Source organism: Taudactylus pleione, unplaced genomic scaffold, assembly GCF_031769625.1.
Source record: "Taudactylus pleione unplaced genomic scaffold, aTauple2 ptg000317l, whole genome shotgun sequence".
Taxonomy (NCBI): Eukaryota; Metazoa; Chordata; class Amphibia; order Anura; family Myobatrachidae; genus Taudactylus; species Taudactylus pleione.
In genome coordinates this window covers 4,209,073-4,231,695 of record NW_028284718.1, presented here as the reverse complement: position 1 = coordinate 4,231,695, position 22,623 = coordinate 4,209,073, and the positions used below count along the sequence as shown (strand labels likewise).

The 22,623-nt window shown below is 32.5% G+C and overlaps 7 non-coding genes across 7 annotated transcripts; all 7 read right to left on the bottom strand.

Annotated features, from left to right (window-relative positions):
* Positions 1-561: 561 nt before the first annotated feature.
* On the bottom strand, positions 562-633 carry TRNAP-AGG (transfer RNA proline (anticodon AGG)). Its single transcript has one exon. It is a non-coding gene; the product is annotated as a tRNA-Pro (tRNA).
* Positions 634-8,291: 7,658 nt separating this feature from the next.
* TRNAP-AGG (transfer RNA proline (anticodon AGG)) lies at positions 8,292-8,363 on the bottom strand. Its single transcript has one exon. It is a non-coding gene; the product is annotated as a tRNA-Pro (tRNA).
* Positions 8,364-12,156: 3,793 nt separating this feature from the next.
* TRNAP-AGG (transfer RNA proline (anticodon AGG)) lies at positions 12,157-12,228 on the bottom strand. Its single transcript has one exon. It is a non-coding gene; the product is annotated as a tRNA-Pro (tRNA).
* Positions 12,229-13,444: 1,216 nt separating this feature from the next.
* Positions 13,445-13,516, bottom strand: TRNAP-AGG (transfer RNA proline (anticodon AGG)). The gene has a single exon. It is a non-coding gene; the product is annotated as a tRNA-Pro (tRNA).
* Positions 13,517-17,310: 3,794 nt separating this feature from the next.
* TRNAP-AGG (transfer RNA proline (anticodon AGG)) lies at positions 17,311-17,382 on the bottom strand. Its single transcript has one exon. It is a non-coding gene; the product is annotated as a tRNA-Pro (tRNA).
* Positions 17,383-18,598: 1,216 nt separating this feature from the next.
* Positions 18,599-18,670, bottom strand: TRNAP-AGG (transfer RNA proline (anticodon AGG)). Its single transcript has one exon. It is a non-coding gene; the product is annotated as a tRNA-Pro (tRNA).
* A 3,780-nt stretch (positions 18,671-22,450) lies between these two features.
* TRNAP-AGG (transfer RNA proline (anticodon AGG)) lies at positions 22,451-22,522 on the bottom strand. Its single transcript has one exon. It is a non-coding gene; the product is annotated as a tRNA-Pro (tRNA).
* Positions 22,523-22,623: the final 101 nt, after the last annotated feature.

Here is a 22,623-nt window from a genome sequence, read left to right as displayed (position 1 = left end):
AGTATGGCAAAAACAAAACTCAGTTGATGCTATTGGCTTAGCCAAATGAGAAAATCAGATATATATAAACCATGAGATGCACCGTAAAAAGAAAGAGAGGGCTCGTCAGGGAATTGAACCAGGGACCTGTTGCGCCCAAAACAAAAATCATAGAATCATCAAATAAGCATGTTTTATTTGATATCTTAACCAATTTTATGTGAAAATTATATTATTTTAAAGCAGTCACTAATGTGTACAAGGAGGAAATATTAGCATAAATAAAATATTTCCTAATAGTCAATAATTTTCTAAGTATACTTGCTTTAAATTTGCTGTGCAAAGTTTTATGATGCCCAGCAGAGTTTTTCTGATGGATAAAACCCAAGACATGTCACATGCTGTGTGCAGATAAGTACTTACAAATAATTTTAGCAGTTTGACAAAAAACAAAATTCAATTGTGCAAATTAGTAAATACAATCTATTTTGAGAGTTTTGAAAAAACAACATTCAGTTGAAATTCACTCAGGAAATTGACTACAATAAGATAATAGAACCATTTCAAAGAATCTGAAAATTTGGGCTCGTCCGGGATTTGAACCCGGGACCTCTCGCACCCTAAGCGAGAATCATACCCCTAGACCAACGAGCCACCTACCTGAAGATTTTTCTTTGGATTTTTCAATTGATTTTAAGAAAATAGCTTTTTGTTTTTAAAACACCATATACATTTATGTAAAAATGAATTTGTAGAATAAATAAAATATTTCCTTATGGTCCAGTAGATAGTTTTCTAAGGTATGCATATAGGAAAAGTGCAGGGACAAGATTTGTGAGTGCCTACAGAGTTTGGACTTCTCTCATGGACGAAGCTAAAGACTTGTCATATGCAATGTACAAATCATGCTTCCAGACACAGAAGAAAGGCAAAAGAATACCTTGCAATTTCATTTTTGAACTTTTTGTGTTTCAAAGTGAGACTATTCTTTTAAAACATTCAAAGCTATCTAGACAGAAGGGAACTTGCAGTTTTCCTGATATACCACAATACGGTTGAAATTTTAATAAGTATGCTCTTATTTGTAGTACAACTAAAATGTTTTCGTAAGATTCTATTGATAGTTTTCTATGTGTGCTTATTTGGAAAGTGCAGTGACAAGATATAAAAATGGCGACAGAGTTTGGACTTGTCTGATCGATAAAACCCAAGACTTGTAAAAAGCTATGTGTAAATCATGCATAAATAGAAGAAAGGCAAAAGGAAAATGATGAAGGCAAGATTCATAAGTATGTACAAATTCTATTGGGAGTATGGCAAAAACAAAACTCAGTTGATGCTATTGACTTAGCCAATTGAGAAAATCAGATATATATAAACCATGAGATGCACCGTAAAAAGAAAGAGAGGGCTCGTCAGGGAATTGAACCAGGGACCTGTCGCGCCCAAAACGAAAATCATAGAATCATCAAGTAAGCATGTTTTATTTGATATCTTAACCAATTTTATGTGAAAATTATATTATTTTAAAGCAGTCACTAATGTGTACAAGGAGGAAATATTAGCATAAATAAAATAATTCCTAATAGTCAATAATTTTCTAAGTATACTTGCTTGAAAATTGCTGTGCAAAGTTTTATGATGCCCAGCAGAGTTTTTCTGATGGACAAAACCCAAGACATGTCACATGCTGTGTGCAGATAAGTACTTACAAATAATTTTAGCAGTTTCACAAAAAACAAAATTCAATTGTGCAAATTAGTAAATACAATCTATTTTGAGAGTTTTGAAAAAACAACATTCAGTTGAAATGCACTCAGGAAATTGACTACAATAAGATAATGGAAGCATTTCAAAGAATCTGAAAATTTGGGCTTGTCTGGGATTTGAACCCAGGACCTCTGGCACCCTAAGCGAGAATCATACCCCTTGACCAACGAGCCACCTACCTGAAGATTTTTCTTTGGATTTTTCAATTGATTTTAAGAAAATAGCTTTTTGTTTTTAAAACACCATATACATTTATGTAAAAATTAATTTGTAGAATAAATAAAATATTTCCTTATGGTCCAGTAGATAGTTTTCTAAGGTATGCATATAGGAAAAGTGCAGGGACAAGATTTGTGAGTGCCTACAGAGTTTGGACTTCTCTCATGGACGAAGCTAAAGACTTGTCATATGCAATGTACAAATCATGCTTCCAGACACAGAAGAAAGGCAAAAGAATACCTTGCAATTTCATTTTTGAACTTTTTGTGTTTCAAAGTGAGACTATTCTTTTAAAACATTCAAAGCTATCTAGACAGAAGGGAACCTGCAGTTTTCCTGATATACCACAATACGGTTGAAATTTTAATAAGTATGCTCTTATTTGTAGAACAACAAAAATGTTTCCGTAAAATTCTATTGATAGTTTTCTATGTGTGCTTATTTGGAAAGTGCAGTGACAAGATATAAAAATGGCTGCAGAGTTTGGACTTGTCTGATCGATAAAACCCAAGACTTGTAAAAAGCTATGTGTAAATCATGCATAAATAGAAGAAAGGCAATAATAAAATTATGAATGCAAGATTCATAAGTATGTACAAATTCTATTGGGAGTATGGCAAAAACAAAACTCAGTTGATGCTATTGGCTTAGCCAAATGAGAAAATCAGATATATATAAACCATGAGATGCACCGTAAAAAGAAAGAGAGGGCTCGTCAGGGAATTGAACCAGGGACCTGTTGCGCCCAAAACAAAAATCATAGAATCATCAAATAAGCATGTTTTATTTGATATCTTAACCAATTTTATGTGAAAATTATATTATTTTAAAGCAGTCACTAATGTGTACAAGGAGGAAATATTAGCATAAATAAAATATTTCCTAATAGTCAATAATTTTCTAAGTATACTTGCTTTAAAATTGCTGTGCAAAGTTTTATGATGCCCAGCAGAGTTTTTCTGATGGATAAAACCCAAGACATGTCACATGCTGTGTGCAGATAAGTACTTACAAATAATTTTAGCAGTTTGACAAAAAACAAATTTCAATTGTGCAAATTAGTAAATACAATCTATTTTGAGAGTTTTGAAAAAACAACATTCAGTTGAAATTCACTCAGGAAATTGACTACAATAAGATAATGGAACCATTTCAAAGAATCTGAAAATCTGGGCTTGTCTGGGATTTGAACCCAGGACCTCTCGCACCCTAAGCGAGAATCATACCCCTTGACCAACGAGCCACCTACCTGAAGATTTTTCTTTGGATTTTTCAAATGATTTTAAGAAAATAGCTTTTTGTTTTTAAAACACCATATACATTTATGTAAAAATGAATTTGTAGAATAAATAAAATATTTCCTTATGGTCCTGTAGATAGTTTTCTAAGGTATGCATATAGGAAAAGTGCAGGGACAAGATTTGTGAGTGCCTACAGAGTTTGGACTTCTCTCATGGACGAAGCTAAAGACTTGTCATATGCAATGTACAAATCATGCTTCCAGACAAAGAAGAAAGGCAAAAGAATACCTTGCAATTTCATTTTTGAACTTTTTGTGTTTCAAAGTGAGACTATTCTTTTAAAACATTCAAAGCTATCTAGACAGAAGGGAACCTGCAGTTTTCCTGATATACCACAATACGGTTGAAATTTTAATAAGTATGCTCTTATTTGTAGAACAATTAAAATGTTTCCGTAAGATTCTATTGATAGTTTTCTATGTGTGCTTATTTGGAAAGTGCAGTGACAAGATATAAAAATGGCTGCAGAGTTTGGACTTGTCTGATCGATAAAACCCAAGACTTGTAAAAAGCTATGTGTAAATCATGCATAAATAGAAGAAAGGCAATAATAAAATTATGAAGGCAAGATTCATAAGTATGTACAAATTCTATTGGGAGTATGGCAAAAACAAAACTCAGTTGATGCTATTGATTTAGCCAATTGAGAAATCATATATATATAAACCATGAGATGCACCGTAAAAAGAAAGAGAGGGCTCGTCAGGGAATTGAACCAGGGACCTGTCGCGCCCAAAACGAAAATCATAGAATCATCAAATAAGCATGTTTTATTTGATATCTTAACCAATTTTATGTGAAAATTATATTATTTTAAAGCAGTCACTAATGTGTACAAGGAGGAAATATTAGCATAAATAAAATATTTCCTAATAGTCAATAATTTTCTAAGTATACTTGCTTGAAAATTGCTGTGCAAAGTTTTATGATGCCCAGCAGAGTTTTTCTGATGGATAAAACCCAAGACAAGTCACATGCTGTGTGCAGATAAGTACTTACAAATAATTTTAGCAGTTTGACAAAAAACAAAATTCAATTGTGCAAATTAGTAAATACAATCTATTTTGAGAGTTTTGAAAAAACAACATTCAGTTGAAATTCACTCAGGAAATTGACTACAATAAGATAATGGAACCATTTCAAAGAATCTGAAAATTTGGGCTTGTCTGGGATTTGAACCCAGGACCTCTCGCACCCTAAGCGAGAATCATACCCCTTGACCAATGAGCCACCTACCTAAAGATTTTTCTTTGGATTTTTCAATTGATTTTAAGAAAATAGCTTTTTGTTTTTAAAACACCATATACATTTATTTAAAAATGAATTTGTAGAATAAATAAAATATTTCCTTATGGTCCAGTAGATAGTTTTCTAAGGTATGCATATAGGAAAAGTGCAGGGACAAGATTTGTGAGTGCCTACAGAGTTTGGACTTCTCTCATGGACGAAGCTAAAGACTTGTCATATGCAATGTACAAATCATGCTTCCAGACACAGAAGAAAGGCAAAAGAATACCTTGCAATTTCATTTTTGAACTTTTTGTGTTTCAAAGTGAGACTATTCTTTTAAAACATTCAAAGCTATCTAGACAGAAGGGAACCTGCAGTTTTCCTGATATACCACAATACAGTTGAAATTTTAATAAGTATGCTCTTATTTGTAGTACAACTAAAATGTTTTCGTAAGATTCTATTGATAGTTTTCTATGTGTGCTTATTTGGAAAGTGCAGTGACAAGATATAAAAATGGCGACAGAGTTTGGACTTGTCTGATCGATAAAACCCAAGACTTGTAAAAAGCTATGTGTAAATCATGCATAAATAGAACAAAGGCAAAAGGAAAATGATGAAGGCAAGATTCATAAGTATGTACAAATTCTATTGGGAGTATGGCAAAAACAAAACTCAGTTGATGCTATTGATTTAGCCAATTGAGAAATCATATATATATAAACCATGAGATGCACCGTAAAAAGAAAGAGAGGGCTCGTCAGGGAATTGAACCAGGGACCTGTCGCGCCCAAAACGAAAATCATAGAATCATCAAATAAGCATGTTTTATTTGATATCTTAACCAATTTTATGTGAAAATTATATTATTTTAAAGCAGTCACTAATGTGTACAAGGAGGAAATATTAGCATAAATAAAATATTTCCTAATAGTCAATAATTTTCTAAGTATACTTGCTTTAAAATTGCTGTGCAAAGTTTTATGATGCCCAGCAGAGTTTTTCTGATGGATAAAACCCAAGACATGTCACATGCTGTGTGCAGATAAGTACTTACAAATAATTTTAGCAGTTTGACAAAAAACAAATTTCAATTGTGCAAATTAGTAAATACAATCTATTTTGAGAGTTTTGAAAAAACAACATTCAGTTGAAATTCACTCAGGAAATTGACTACAATAAGATAATGGAACCATTTCAAAGAATCTGAAAATCTGGGCTTGTCTGGGATTTGAACCCAGGACCTCTCGCACCCTAAGCGAGAATCATACCCCTTGACCAACGAGCCACCTACCTGAAGATTTTTCTTTGGATTTTTCAAATGATTTTAAGAAAATAGCTTTTTGTTTTTAAAACACCATATACATTTATGTAAAAATGAATTTGTAGAATAAATAAAATATTTCCTTATGGTCCTGTAGATAGTTTTCTAAGGTATGCATATAGGAAAAGTGCAGGGACAAGATTTGTGAGTGCCTACAGAGTTTGGACTTCTCTCATGGACGAAGCTAAAGACTTGTCATATGCAATGTACAAATCATGCTTCCAGACAAAGAAGAAAGGCAAAAGAATACCTTGCAATTTCATTTTTGAACTTTTTGTGTTTCAAAGTGAGACTATTCTTTTAAAACATTCAAAGCTATCTAGACAGAAGGGAACCTGCAGTTTTCCTGATATACCACAATACGGTTGAAATTTTAATAAGTATGCTCTTATTTGTAGAACAATTAAAATGTTTCCGTAAGATTCTATTGATAGTTTTCTATGTGTGCTTATTTGGAAAGTGCAGTGACAAGATATAAAAATGGCTGCAGAGTTTGGACTTGTCTGATCGATAAAACCCAAGACTTGTAAAAAGCTATGTGTAAATCATGCATAAATAGAAGAAAGGCAATAATAAAATTATGAAGGCAAGATTCATAAGTATGTACAAATTCTATTGGGAGTATGGCAAAAACAAAACTCAGTTGATGCTATTGATTTAGCCAATTGAGAAATCATATATATATAAACCATGAGATGCACCGTAAAAAGAAAGAGAGGGCTCGTCAGGGAATTGAACCAGGGACCTGTCGCGCCCAAAACGAAAATCATAGAATCATCAAATAAGCATGTTTTATTTGATATCTTAACCAATTTTATGTGAAAATTATATTATTTTAAAGCAGTCACTAATGTGTACAAGGAGGAAATATTAGCATAAATAAAATATTTCCTAATAGTCAATAATTTTCTAAGTATACTTGCTTGAAAATTGCTGTGCAAAGTTTTATGATGCCCAGCAGAGTTTTTCTGATGGATAAAACCCAAGACAAGTCACATGCTGTGTGCAGATAAGTACTTACAAATAATTTTAGCAGTTTGACAAAAAACAAAATTCAATTGTGCAAATTAGTAAATACAATCTATTTTGAGAGTTTTGAAAAAACAACATTCAGTTGAAATTCACTCAGGAAATTGACTACAATAAGATAATGGAACCATTTCAAAGAATCTGAAAATTTGGGCTTGTCTGGGATTTGAACCCAGGACCTCTCGCACCCTAAGCGAGAATCATACCCCTTGACCAATGAGCCACCTACCTAAAGATTTTTCTTTGGATTTTTCAATTGATTTTAAGAAAATAGCTTTTTGTTTTTAAAACACCATATACATTTATTTAAAAATGAATTTGTAGAATAAATAAAATATTTCCTTATGGTCCAGTAGATAGTTTTCTAAGGTATGCATATAGGAAAAGTGCAGGGACAAGATTTGTGAGTGCCTACAGAGTTTGGACTTCTCTCATGGACGAAGCTAAAGACTTGTCATATGCAATGTACAAATCATGCTTCCAGACACAGAAGAAAGGCAAAAGAATACCTTGCAATTTCATTTTTGAACTTTTTGTGTTTCAAAGTGAGACTATTCTTTTAAAACATTCAAAGCTATCTAGACAGAAGGGAACCTGCAGTTTTCCTGATATACCACAATACAGTTGAAATTTTAATAAGTATGCTCTTATTTGTAGTACAACTAAAATGTTTTCGTAAGATTCTATTGATAGTTTTCTATGTGTGCTTATTTGGAAAGTGCAGTGACAAGATATAAAAATGGCGACAGAGTTTGGACTTGTCTGATCGATAAAACCCAAGACTTGTAAAAAGCTATGTGTAAATCATGCATAAATAGAACAAAGGCAAAAGGAAAATGATGAAGGCAAGATTCATAAGTATGTACAAATTCTATTGGGAGTATGGCAAAAACAAAACTCAGTTGATGCTATTGATTTAGCCAATTGAGAAATCATATATATATAAACCATGAGATGCACCGTAAAAAGAAAGAGAGGGCTCGTCAGGGAATTGAACCAGGGACCTGTCGCGCCCAAAACGAAAATCATAGAATCATCAAATAAGCATGTTTTATTTGATATCTTAACCAATTTTATGTGAAAATTATATTATTTTAAAGCAGTCACTAATGTGTACAAGGAGGAAATATTAGCATAAATAAAATATTTCCTAATAGTCAATAATTTTCTAAGTATACTTGCTTAAAAATTGCTGTGCAAAGTTTTATGATGCCCAGCAGAGTTTTTCTGATGGATAAAACCCAAGACATGTCACATGCTGTGTGCAGATAAGTACTTACAAATAATTTTAGCAGTTTGACAAAAAACAAAATTCAATTGTGCAAATTAGTAAATACAATCTATTTTGAGAGTTTTGAAAAAACAACATTCAGTTGAAATTCACTCAGGAAATTGACTACAATAAGATAATAGAACCATTTCAAAGAATCTGAAAATTTGGGCTCGTCCGGGATTTGAACCCGGGACCTCTCGCACCCTAAGCGAGAATCATACCCCTAGACCAACGAGCCACCTACCTGAAGATTTTTCTTTGGATTTTTCAATTGATTTTAAGAAAATAGCTTTTTGTTTTTAAAACACCATATACATTTATGTAAAAATGAATTTGTAGAATAAATAAAATATTTCCTTATGGTCCAGTAGATAGTTTTCTAAGGTATGCATATAGGAAAAGTGCAGGGACAAGATTTGTGAGTGCCTACAGAGTTTGGACTTCTCTCATGGACGAAGCTAAAGACTTGTCATATGCAATGTACAAATCATGCTTCCAGACACAGAAGAAAGGCAAAAGAATACCTTGCAATTTCATTTTTGAACTTTTTGTGTTTCAAAGTGAGACTATTCTTTTAAAACATTCAAAGCTATCTAGACAGAAGGGAACTTGCAGTTTTCCTGATATACCACAATACGGTTGAAATTTTAATAAGTATGCTCTTATTTGTAGTACAACTAAAATGTTTTCGTAAGATTCTATTGATAGTTTTCTATGTGTGCTTATTTGGAAAGTGCAGTGACAAGATATAAAAATGGCGACAGAGTTTGGACTTGTCTGATCGATAAAACCCAAGACTTGTAAAAAGCTATGTGTAAATCATGCATAAATAGAAGAAAGGCAAAAGGAAAATGATGAAGGCAAGATTCATAAGAATGTACAAATTCTATTGGGAGTATGGCAAAAACAAAACTCAGTTGATGCTATTGACTTAGCCAATTGAGAAAATCAGATATATATAAACCATGAGATGCACCGTAAAAAGAAAGAGAGGGCTCGTCAGGGAATTGAACCAGGGACCTGTCGCGCCCAAAACGAAAATCATAGAATCATCAAGTAAGCATGTTTTATTTGATATCTTAACCAATTTTATGTGAAAATTATATTATTTTAAAGCAGTCACTAATGTGTACAAGGAGGAAATATTAGCATAAATAAAATATTTCCTAATAGTCAATAATTTTCTAAGTATACTTGCTTGAAAATTGCTGTGCAAAGTTTTATGATGCCCAGCAGAGTTTTTCTGATGGACAAAACCCAAGACATGTCACATGCTGTGTGCAGATAAGTACTTACAAATAATTTTAGCAGTTTGACAAAAAACAAAATTCAATTGTGCAAATTAGTAAATACAATCTATTTTGAGAGTTTTGAAAAAACAACATTCAGTTGAAATTCACTCAGGAAATTGACTACAATAAGATAATGGAACCATTTCAAAGAATCTGAAAATTTGGGCTTGTCTGGGATTTGAAACCAGGACCTCTCGCACCCTAAGCGAGAATCATACCCCTTGACCAACGAGCCACCTACCTGAAGATTTTTCTTTGGATTTTTCAATTGATTTTAAGAAAATAGCTTTTTGTTTTTAAAACACCATATACATTTATCTAAAAATTAATTTGTAGAATAAATAAAATATTTCCTTATGGTCCAGTAGATAGTTTTCTAAGGTATGCATATAGGAAAAGTGCAGGGACAAGATTTGTGAGTGCCTACAGAGTTTGGACTTCTCTCATGGACGAAGCTAAAGACTTGTCATATGCAATGTACAAATCATGCTTCCAGACACAGAAGAAAGGCAAAAGAATACCTTGCAATTTCATTTTTGAACTTTTTGTGTTTCAAAGTGAGACTATTCTTTTAAAACATTCAAAGCTATCTAGACAGAAGGGAACCTGCAGTTTTCCTGATATACCACAATACGGTTGAAATTTTAATAAGTATGCTCTTATTTGTAGAACAACTAAAATGTTTCCGTAAGATTCTATTGATAGTTTTCTATGTGTGCTTATTTGGAAAGTGCAGTGACAAGATATAAAAATGGCTGCAGAGTTTGGACTTGTCTGATCGATAAAACCCAAGACTTGTAAAAAGCTATGTGTAAATCATGCATAAATAGAAGAAAGGCAATAATAAAATTATGAATGCAAGATTCATAAGTATGTACAAATTCTATTGGGAGTATGGCAAAAACAAAACTCAGTTGATGCTATTGGCTTAGCCAAATGAGAAAATCAGATATATATAAACCATGAGATGCACCGTAAAAAGAAAGAGAGGGCTCGTCAGGGAATTGAACCAGGGACCTGTTGCGCCCAAAACAAAAATCAAAGAATCATCAAATAAGCATGTTTTATTTGATATCTTAACCAATTTTATGTGAAAATTATATTATTTTAAAGCAGTCACTAATGTGTACAAGGAGGAAATATTAGCATAAATAAAATATTTCCTAATAGTCAATAATTTTCTAAGTATACTTGCTTTAAATTTGCTGTGCAAAGTTTTATGATGCCCAGCAGAGTTTTTCTGATGGATAAAACCCAAGACATGTCACATGCTGTGTGCAGATAAGTACTTACAAATAATTTTAGCAGTTTGACAAAAAACAAAATTCAATTGTGCAAATTAGTAAATACAATCTATTTTGAGAGTTTTGAAAAAACAACATTCAGTTGAAATTCACTCAGGAAATTGACTACAATAAGATAATGGAACCATTTCAAAGAATCTGAAAATTTGGGCTTGTCTGGGATTTGAACCCAGGACCTCTCGCACCCTAAGCGAGAATCATACCCCTTGACCAACGAGCCACCTACCTGAAGATTTTTCTTTGGATTTTTCAATTGATTTTAAGAAAATAGCTTTTTGTTTTTAAAACACCATATACATTTATGTAAAAATTAATTTGTAGAATAAATAAAATATTTCCTTATGGTCCAGTAGATAGTTTTCTAAGGTATGCATATAGGAAAAGTGCAGGGACAAGATTTGTGAGTGCCTACATAGTTTGGACTTCTCTCATGGACGAAGCTATAGACTTGTCATATGCAATGTACAAATCATGCTTCCAGACAAAGAAGAAAGGCAAAAGAATACCTTGCAATTTCATTTTTGAACTTTTTGTGTTTCAAAGTGAGACTATTCTTTTAAAACATTCAAAGCTATCTAGACAGAAGGGAACCTGCAGTTTTCCTGATATACCACAATACGGTTGAAATTTTAATAAGTATGCTCTTATTTGTAGAACAATTAAAATGTTTCCGTAAGATTCTATTGATAGTTTTCTATGTGTGCTTATTTGGAAAGTGCAGTGACAAGATATAAAAATGGCTGCAGAGTTTGGACTTGTCTGATCGATAAAACCCAAGACTTGTAAAAAGCTATGTGTAAATCATGCATAAATAGAAGAAAGGCAATAATAAAATTATGAAGGCAAGATTCATAAGTATGTACAAATTCTATTGGGAGTATGGCAAAAACAAAACTCAGTTGATGCTATTGATTTAGCCAATTGAGAAATCATATATATATAAACCATGAGATGCACCGTAAAAAGAAAGAGAGGGCTCGTCAGGGAATTGAACCAGGGACCTGTCGCGCCCAAAACGAAAATCATAGAATCATCAAGTAAGCATGTTTTATTTGATATCTTAACCAATTTTATGTGAAAATTATATTATTTTAAAGCAGTCACTAATGTGTACAAGGAGGAAATATTAGCATAAATAAAATATTTCCTAATAGTCAATAATTTTCTAAGTATACTTGCTTGAAAATTGCTGTGCAAAGTTTTATGATGCCCAGCAGAGTTTTTCTGATGGATAAAACCCAAGACATGTCACATGCTGTGTGCAGATAAGTACTTACAAATAATTTTAGCAGTTTGACAAAAAACAAAATTCAATTGTGCAAATTAGTAAATACAATCTATTTTGAGAGTTTTGAAAAAACAACATTCAGTTGAAATTCACTCAGGAAATTGACTACAATAAGATATAGAACCATTTCAAAGAATCTGAAAATTTGGGCTCGTCCGGGATTTGAACCCGGGACCTCTCGCACCCTAAGCGAGAATCATACCCCTAGACCAACGAGCCACCTACCTGAAGATTTTTCTTTGGATTTTTCAATTCATTTTAAGAAAATAGCTTTTTGTTTTTAAAACACCATATACATTTATGTAAAAATTAATTTGTAGAATAAATAAAATATTTCCTTATGGTCCAGTAGATAGTTTTCTAAGGTATGCATATAGGAAAAGTGCAGGGACAAGATTTGTGAGTGCCTACAGAGTTTGGACTTCTCTCATGGACGAAGCTAAAGACTTGTCATATGCAATGTACAAATCATGCTTCCAGACACAGAAGAAAGGCAAAAGAATACCTTGCAATTTCATTTTTGAACTTTTTGTGTTTCAAAGTGAGACTATTCTTTTAAAACATTCAAAGCTATCTAGACAGAAGGGAACTTGCAGTTTTCCTGATATACCACAATACGGTTGAAATTTTAATAAGTATGCTCTTATTTGTAGTACAACTAAAATGTTTTCGTAAGATTCTATTGATAGTTTTCTATGTGTGCTTATTTGGAAAGTGCAGTGACAAGATATAAAAATGGCGACAGAGTTTGGACTTGTCTGATCGATAAAACCCAAGACTTGTAAAAAGCTATGTGTAAATCATGCATAAATAGAACAAAGGCAAAAGGAAAATGATGAAGGCAAGATTCATAAGTATGTACAAATTCTATTGGGAGTATGGCAAAAACAAAACTCAGTTGATGCTATTGATTTAGCCAATTGAGAAATCATATATATATAAACCATGAGATGCACCGTAAAAAGAAAGAGAGGGCTCGTCAGGGAATTGAACCAGGGACCTGTCGCGCCCAAAACGAAAATCATAGAATCATCAAATAAGCATGTTTTATTTGATATCTTAACCAATTTTATGTGAAAATTATATTATTTTAAAGCAGTCACTAATGTGTACAAGGAGGAAATATTAGCATAAATAAAATATTTCCTAATAGTCAATAATTTTCTAAGTATACTTGCTTGAAAATTGCTGTGCAAAGTTTTATGATGCCCAGCAGAGTTTTTCTGATGGATAAAACCCAAGACATGTCACATGCTGTGTGCAGATAAGTACTTACAAATAATTTTAGCAGTTTGACAAAAAACAAAATTCAATTGTGCAAATTAGTAAATACAATCTATTTTGAGAGTTTTGAAAAAACAACATTCAGTTGAAATTCACTCAGGAAATTGACTACAATAAGATAATAGAACCATTTCAAAGAATCTGAAAATTTGGGCTCGTCCGGGATTTGAACCCGGGACCTCTCGCACCCTAAGCGAGAATCATACCCCTAGACCAACGAGCCACCTACCTGAAGATTTTTCTTTGGATTTTTCAATTGATTTTAAGAAAATAGCTTTTTGTTTTTAAAACACCATATACATTTATGTAAAAATGAATTTGTAGAATAAATAAAATATTTCCTTATGGTCCAGTAGATAGTTTTCTAAGGTATGCATATAGGAAAAGTGCAGGGACAAGATTTGTGAGTGCCTACAGAGTTTGGACTTCTCTCATGGACGAAGCTAAAGACTTGTCATATGCAATGTACAAATCATGCTTCCAGACACAGAAGAAAGGCAAAAGAATACCTTGCAATTTCATTTTTGAACTTTTTGTGTTTCAAAGTGAGACTATTCTTTTAAAACATTCAAAGCTATCTAGACAGAAGGGAACTTGCAGTTTTCCTGATATACCACAATACGGTTGAAATTTTAATAAGTATGCTCTTATTTGTAGTACAACTAAAATGTTTTCGTAAGATTCTATTGATAGTTTTCTATGTGTGCTTATTTGGAAAGTGCAGTGACAAGATATAAAAATGGCGACAGAGTTTGGACTTGTCTGATCAATAAAACCCAAGACTTGTAAAAAGCTATGTGTAAATCATGCATAAATAGAAGAAAGGCAAAAGGAAAATGATGAAGGCAAGATTCATAAGTATGTACAAATTCTATTGGGAGTATGGCAAAAACAAAACTCAGTTGATGCTATTGACTTAGCCAATTGAGAAAATCAGATATATATAAACCATGAGATGCACCGTAAAAAGAAAGAGAGGGCTCGTCAGGGAATTGAACCAGGGACCTGTCGCGCCCAAAACGAAAATCATAGAATCATCAAGTAAGCATGTTTTATTTGATATCTTAACCAATTTTATGTGAAAATTATATTATTTTAAAGCAGTCACTAATGTGTACAAGGAGGAAATATTAGCATAAATAAAATATTTCCTAATAGTCAATAATTTTCTAAGTATACTTGCTTGAAAATTGCTGTGCAAAGTTTTATGATGCCCAGCAGAGTTTTTCTGATGGACAAAACCCAAGACATGTCACATGCTGTGTGCAGATAAGTACTTACAAATAATTTTAGCAGTTTGACAAAAAACAAAATTCAATTGTGCAAATTAGTAAATACAATCTATTTTGAGAGTTTTGAAAAAACAACATTCAGTTGAAATTCACTCAGGAAATTGACTACAATAAGATAATGGAACCATTTCAAAGAATCTGAAAATTTGGGCTTGTCTGGGATTTGAACCCAGGACCTCTCGCACCCTAAGCGAGAATCATACCCCTTGACCAACGAGCCACCTACCTGAAGATTTTTCTTTGGATTTTTCAATTGATTTTAAGAAAATAGCTTTTTGTTTTTAAAACACCATATACATTTATCTAAAAATTAATTTGTAGAATGAATAAAATATTTCCTTATGGTCCAGTAGATAGTTTTCTAAGGTATGCATATAGGAAAAGTGCAGGGACAAGATTTGTGAGTGCCAACAGAGTTTGGACTTCTCTCATGGACGAAGCTAAAGACTTGTCATATGCAATGTACAAATCATGCTTCCAGACACAGAAGAAAGGCAAAACAATACCTTGCAATTTCATTTTTGAACTTTTTGTGTTTCAAAGTGAGACTATTCTTTTAAAACATTCAAAGCTATCTAGACAGAAGGGAACCTGCAGTTTTCCTGATATACCACAATACGGTTGAAATTTTAATAAGTATGCTCTTATTTGTAGAACAACTAAAATGTTTCCGTAAGATTCTATTGATAGTTTTCTATGTGTGCTTATTTGGAAAGTGCAGTGACAAGATATAAAAATGGCTGCAGAGTTTGGACTTGTCTGATCGATAAAACCCAAGACTTGTAAAAAGCTATGTGTAAATCATGCATAAATAGAAGAAAGGCAATAATAAAATTATGAATGCAAGATTCATAAGTATGTACAAATTCTATTGGGAGTATGGCAAAAACAAAACTCAGTTGATGCTATTGGCTTAGCCAAATGAGAAAATCAGATATATATAAACCATGAGATGCACCGTAAAAAGAAAGAGAGGGCTCGTCAGGGAATTGAACCAGGGACCTGTTGCGCCCAAAACAAAAATCATAGAATCATCAAATAAGCATGTTTTATTTGATATCTTAACCAATTTTATGTGAAAATTATATTATTTTAAAGCAGTCACTAATGTGTACAAGGAGGAAATATTAGCATAAATAAAATATTTCCTAATAGTCAATAATTTTCTAAGTATACTTGCTTTAAAATTGCTGTGCAAAGTTTTATGATGCCCAGCAGAGTTTTTCTGATGGATAAAACCCAAGACATGTCACATGCTGTGTGCAGATAAGTACTTACAAATAATTTTAGCAGTTTGACAAAAAACAAAATTCAATTGTGCAAATTAGTAAATACAATCTATTTTGAGAGTTTTGAAAAAACAACATTCAGTTGAAATTCACTCAGGAAATTGACTACAATAAGATAATGGAACCATTTCAAAGAATCTGAAAATTTGGGCTTGTCTGGGATTTGAACCCAGGACCTCTCGCACCCTAAGCGAGAATCATACCCCTTGACCAACGAGCCACCTACCTGAAGATTTTTCTTTGGATTTTTCAATTGATTTTAAGAAAATAGCTTTTTGTTTTTAAAACACCATATACATTTATGTAAAAATGAATTTGTAGAATAAATAAAATATTTTCTTATGGTCCTGTAGATAGTTTTCTAAGGTATGCATATAGGAAAAGTGCAGGGACAAGATTTGTGAGTGCCTACAGAGTTTGGACTTCTCTCATGGACGAAGCTAAAGACTTGTCATATGCAATGTACAAATCATGCTTCCAGACAAAGAAGAAAGGCAAAAGAATACCTTGCAATTTCATTTTTGAACTTTTTGTGTTTCAAAGTGAGACTATTCTTTTAAAACATTCAAAGCTATCTAGACAGAAGGGAACCTGCAGTTTTCCTGATATACCACAATACGGTTGAAATTTTAATAAGTATGCTCTTATTTGTAGAACAATTAAAATGTTTCCGTAAGATTCTATTGATAGTTTTCTATGTGTGCTTATTTGGAAAGTGCAGTGACAAGATATAAAAATGGCTGCAGAGTTTGGACTTGTCTGATCGATAAAACCCAAGACTTGTAAAAAGCTATGTGTAAATCATGCATAAATAGAAGAAAGGCAATAATAAAATTATGAAGGCAAGATTCATAAGTATGTACAAATTCTATTGGGAGTATGGCAAAAACAAAACTCAGTTGATGCTATTGATTTAGCCAATTGAGAAATCATATATATATAAACCATGAGATGCACCGTAAAAAGAAAGAGAGGGCTCGTCAGGGAATTGAACCAGGGACCTGTCGCGCCCAAAACGAAAATCATAGAATCATCAAATAAGCATGTTTTATTTGATATCTTAACCAATTTTATGTGAAAATTATATTATTTTAAAGCAGTCACTAATGTGTACAAGGAGGAAATATTAGCATAAATAAAATATTTCCTAATAGTCAATAATTTTCTAAGTATACTTGCTTGAAAATTGCTGTGCAAAGTTTTATGATGCCCAGCAGAGTTTTTCTGATGGATAAAACCCAAGACATGTCACATGCTGTGTGCAGATAAGTACTTACAAATAATTTTAGCAGTTTGACAAAAAACAAAATTCAATTGTGCAAATTAGTAAATACAATCTATTTTGAGAGTTTTGAAAAAACAACATTCAGTTGAAATTCACTCAGGAAATTGACTACAATAAGATAATAGAACCATTTCAAAGAATCTGAAAATTTGGGCTCGTCCGGGATTTGAACCCGGGACCTCTCGCACCCTAAGCGAGAATCATACCCCTAGACCAACGAGCCACCTACCTGAAGATTTTTCTTTGGATTTTTCAATTGATTTTAAGAAAATAGCTTTTTGTTTTTAAAACACCATATACATTTATGTAAAAATGAATTTGTAGAATAAATAAAATATTTCCTTATGGTCCAGTAGATAGTTTTCTAAGGTATGCATATAGGAAAAGTGCAGGGACAAGATTTGTGAGTGCCTACAGAGTTTGGACTTCTCTCATGGACGAAGCTAAAGACTTGTCATATGCAATGTACAAATCATGCTTCCAGACACAGAAGAAAGGCAAAAGAATACCTTGCAATTTCATTTTTGAACTTTTTGTGTTTCAAAGTGAGACTATTCTTTTAAAACATTCAAAGCTATCTAGACAGAAGGGAACTTGCAGTTTTCCTGATATACCACAATACGGTTGAAATTTTAATAAGTATGCTCTTATTTGTAGTACAACTAAAATGTTTCCGTAAGATTCTATTGATAGTTTTCTATGTGTGCTTATTTGGAAAGTGCAGTGACAAGATATAAAAATGGCGACAGAGTTTGGACTTGTCTGATCGATAAAACCCAAGACTTGTAAAAAGCTATGTGTAAATCATGCAAAAATAGAAGAAAGGCAAAAGGAAAATGATGAAGGCAAGATTCATAAGTATGTACAAATTCTATTGGGAGTATGGCAAAAACAAAACTCAGTTGATGCTATTGATTTAGCCAATTGAGAAATCATATATATATAAACCATGAGATGCACCGTAAAAAGAAAGAGAGGGCTCGTCAGGGAATTGAACCAGGGACCTGTCGCGCCCAAAACGAAAATCATAGAATCATCAAATAAGCATGTTTTATTTGATATCTTAACCAATTTTATGTGAAAATTATATTATTTTAAAGCAGTCACTAATGTGTACAAGGAGGAAATATTAGCATAAATAAAATATTTCCTAATAGTCAATAATTTTCTAAGTATACTTGCTTGAAAATTGCTGTGCAAAGTTTTATGATGCCCAGCAGAGTTTTTCTGATGGATAAAACCCAAGACATGTCACATGCTGTGTGCAGATAAGTACTTACAAATAATTTTAGCAGTTTGACAAAAAACAAAATTCAATTGTGCAAATTAGTAAATACAATCTATTTTGAGAGTTTTGAAAAAACAACATTCAGTTGAAATTCACTCAGGAAATTGACTACAATAAGATAATAGAACTATTTCAAAGAATCTGAAAATTTGGGCTCGTCCGGGATTTGAACCCGGGACCTCTCGCACCCTAAGCGAGAATCATACCCCTAGACCAACAAGCCACCTACCTGAATATTTTTCTTTGGATTTTTCAATTGATTTTAAGAAAATAGCTTTTTGTTTTTAAAACACCATATACATTTATGTAAAAATTAATTTGTAGAATAAATAAAATATTTCCTTATGGTCCAGTAGATAGTTTTCTAAGGTATGCATATAGGAAAAGTGCAGGGACAAGATTTGTGAGTGCCTACAGAGTTTGGACTTCTCTCATGGACGAAGCTAAAGACTTGTCATATGCAATGTACAAATCATGCTTCCAGACAGAAGAAAGGCAAAAGAATACCTTGCAATTTCATTTTTGAACTTTTTGTGTTTCAAAGTGAGACTATTCTTTTAAAACATTCAAAGCTATCTAGACAGAAGGGAACTGCAGTTTTCCTGATATACCACAATACGGTTGAAATTTTAATAAGTATGCTCTTATTTGTAGAACAACTAAAATGTTTCCGTAAGATTCTATCGATAGTTTTCTATGTGTGCTTATTTGGAAAGTGCAGTGACAAGATATAAAAATGGCTGCAGAGTTTGGACTTGTCTGATCGATAAAACCCAAGACTTGTAAAAAGCTATGTGTAAATCATGCATAAAGAGAAGAAAGGCAATAATAAAATTATGAATGCAAGATTCATAAGTATGTACAAATTCTATTGGGAGTATGGCAAAAACAAAACTCAGTTGATGCTATTGACTTAGCCAATTGAGAAAATCAGATATATATATAAACCATGAGATGCACCGTAAAAAGAAAGAGAGGGCTCGTCAGGGAATTGAACCAGGGACCTGTCGTGCCCAAAACGAAAATCATAGAATCATCATGTAAGCATGTTTTATTTGATATCTTAACCAATTTTATGTGAAAATTATATTATTTTAAAGCAGTCACTAATGTGTACAAGGAGGAAATATTAGCATAAATAAAATATTTCCTAATAGTCAATAATTTTCTAAGTATACTTGCTTGAAAATTGCTGTGCAAAGTTTATGAAGCCCAGCAGAGTTTTTCTGATGGACAAAACCCAAGACATGTCACATGCTGTGTGCAGATAAGTACTTACAAATAATTTTAGCAGTTTGACAAAAAACAAAATTCAATTGTGCAAATTAGTAAATACAATCTATTTTGAGAGTTTTGAAAAAACAACATTCAGTTGAAATTCACTCAGGAAATTGACTACAATAAGATAATGGAACCATTTCAAAGAATCTGAAAATTTGGGCTTGTCTGGGATTTGAACCCAGGAACTCTCGCACCCTAAGAGAGAATCATACCCCTTGACCAACGAGCCACCTACCTAAAGATTTTTCTTTGGATTTTTCAATTGATTTTAAGAAAATAGCTTTTTGTTTTTAAAACACCATATACATTTATGTAAAAATGAATTTGTAGAATAAATAAAATATTTCCTTATGGTCCAGTAGATAGTTTTCTAAGGTATGCATATAGGAAAAGTGCAGGGACAAGATTTGTGAGTGCCTACAGAGTTTGGACTTCTCTCATGGACGAAGCTAAAGACTTGTCATATGCAATGTACAAATCATGCTTCCAGACACAGAAGAAAGGCAAAAGAATACCTTGCAATTTCATTTTTGAACTTTTTGTGTTTCAAAGTGAGACTATTCTTTTAAAACATTCAAAGCTATCTAGACAGAAGGGAACCTGCAGTTTTCCTGATATACCACAATACGGTTGAAATTTTAATAAGTATGCTCTTATTTGTAGAACAATTAAAATGTTTCCGTAAGATTCTATTGATAGTTTTCTATGTGTGCTTATTTGGAAAGTGCAGTGACAAGATATAAAAATGGCTGCAGAGTTTGGACTTGTCTGATCGATAAAACCCAAGACTTGTAAAAAGCTATGTGTAAATCATGCATAAATAGAAGAAAGGCAATAATAAAATTATGAAGGCAAGATTCATAAGTATGTACAAATTCTATTGGGAGTATGGCAAAAACAAAACTCAGTTGATGCTATTGATTTAGCCAACGGAGAATTCATATATATATAAACCATGAGATGCACCGTAAAAAGAAAGAGAGGGCTCGTCAGGGAATTGAACCAGGGACCTGTCGCGCCCAAAACGAAAATCATAGAATCATCAAATAAGCATGTTTTATTTGATATCTTAACCAATTTTATGTGAAAATTATATTATTTTAAAGCAGTCACTAATGTGTACAAGGAGGAAATATTAGCATAAATAAAATATTTCCTAATAGTCAATAATTTTCTAAGTATACTTGTTTGAAAATTGCTGTGCAAAGTTTTATGATGCCCAGCAGAGTTTTTCTGATGGATAAAACCCAAGACATGTCACATGCTGTGTGCAGATAAGTACTTACAAATAATTTTAGCAGTTTGACAAAAAACAAAATTCAATTGTGCAAATTAGTAAATACAATCTATTTTGAGAGTTTTGAAAAAACAACATTCAGTTGAAATTCACTCAGGAAATTGACTACAATAAGATAATGGAACCATTTCAAAGAATCTGAAAATTTGGGCTTGTATGGGATTTGAACCCAGGACCCTAAGCGAGAATCATACCCCTTGACCAACGATCCACCTACCTAAAGATTTTTCTTTGGATTTTTCAATTGATTTTAAGAAAATAGCTTTTTGTTTTTAAAACACCATATACATTTATGTAAAAATGAATTTGTAGAATAAATAAAATATTTCCTTATGGTCCAGTAGATAGTTTTCTAAGGTATGCATATAGGAAAAGTGCAGGGACAAGATTTGTGTGCCTACAGAGTTTGGACTTCTCTCATGGACGAAGCTAAAGACTTGTCATATGCAATGTACAAATCATGCTTCCAGACACAGAAGAAAGGCAAAAGAATACCTTGCAATTTCATTTTTGAACTTTTTGTGTTTCAAAGTGAGACTATTCTTTTAAAACATTCAAAGCTATCTAGACAGAAGGGAACCTGCAGTTTTCCTGATATACCACAATACGGTTGAAATTTTAATAAGTATGCTCTTATTTGTAGAACAATTAAAATGTTTCCGTAAGATTCTATTGATAGTTTTCTATGTGTGCTTATTTGGAAAGTGCAGTGACAAGATATAAAAATGGCTGCAGAGTTTGGACTTGTCTGATCGATAAAACCCAAGACTTGTAAAAAGCTATGTGTAAATCATGCATAAATAGAAGAAAGGCAATAATAAAAATATGAAGGCAAGATTCATAAGTATGTACAAATTCTATTGGGAGTATGGCAAAAACAAAACTCAGTTGATGCTATTGATTTAGCCAATTGAGAAATCATATATATATAAACCATGAGATGCACCGTAAAAAGAAAGAGAGGGCTCGTCAGGGAATTGAACCAGGGACCTGTCGCGCCCAAAACGAAAATCATAGAATCATCAAATAAGCATGTTTTATTTGATATCTTAACCAATTTTATGTGAAAATTATATTATTTTAAAGCAGTCACTAATGTGTACAAGGAGGAAATATTAGCATAAATAAAATATTTCCTAATAGTCAATAATTTTCTAAGTATACTTGCTTGAAAATTGCTGTGCAAAGTTTTATGATGCCCAGCAGAGTTTTTCTGATGGATAAAACCCAAGACATGTCACATGCTGTGTGCAGATAAGTACTTACAAATAATTTTAGCAGTTTGACAAAAAACAAAATTCAATTGTGCAAATTAGTAAATACAATCTATTTTGAGAGTTTTGAAAAAACAACATTCAGTTGAAATTCACTCAGGAAATTGACTACAATAAGATAATAGAACTATTTCAAAGAATCTGAAAATTTGGGCTCGTCCGGGATTTGAACCCGGGACCTCTCGCACCCTAAGCGAGAATCATACCCCTAGACCAACGAGCCACCTACCTGAAGATTTTTCTTTGGATTTTTCAATTGATTTTAAGAAAATAGCTTTTTGTTTTTAAAACACCATATACATTTATGTAAAAATGAATTTGTAG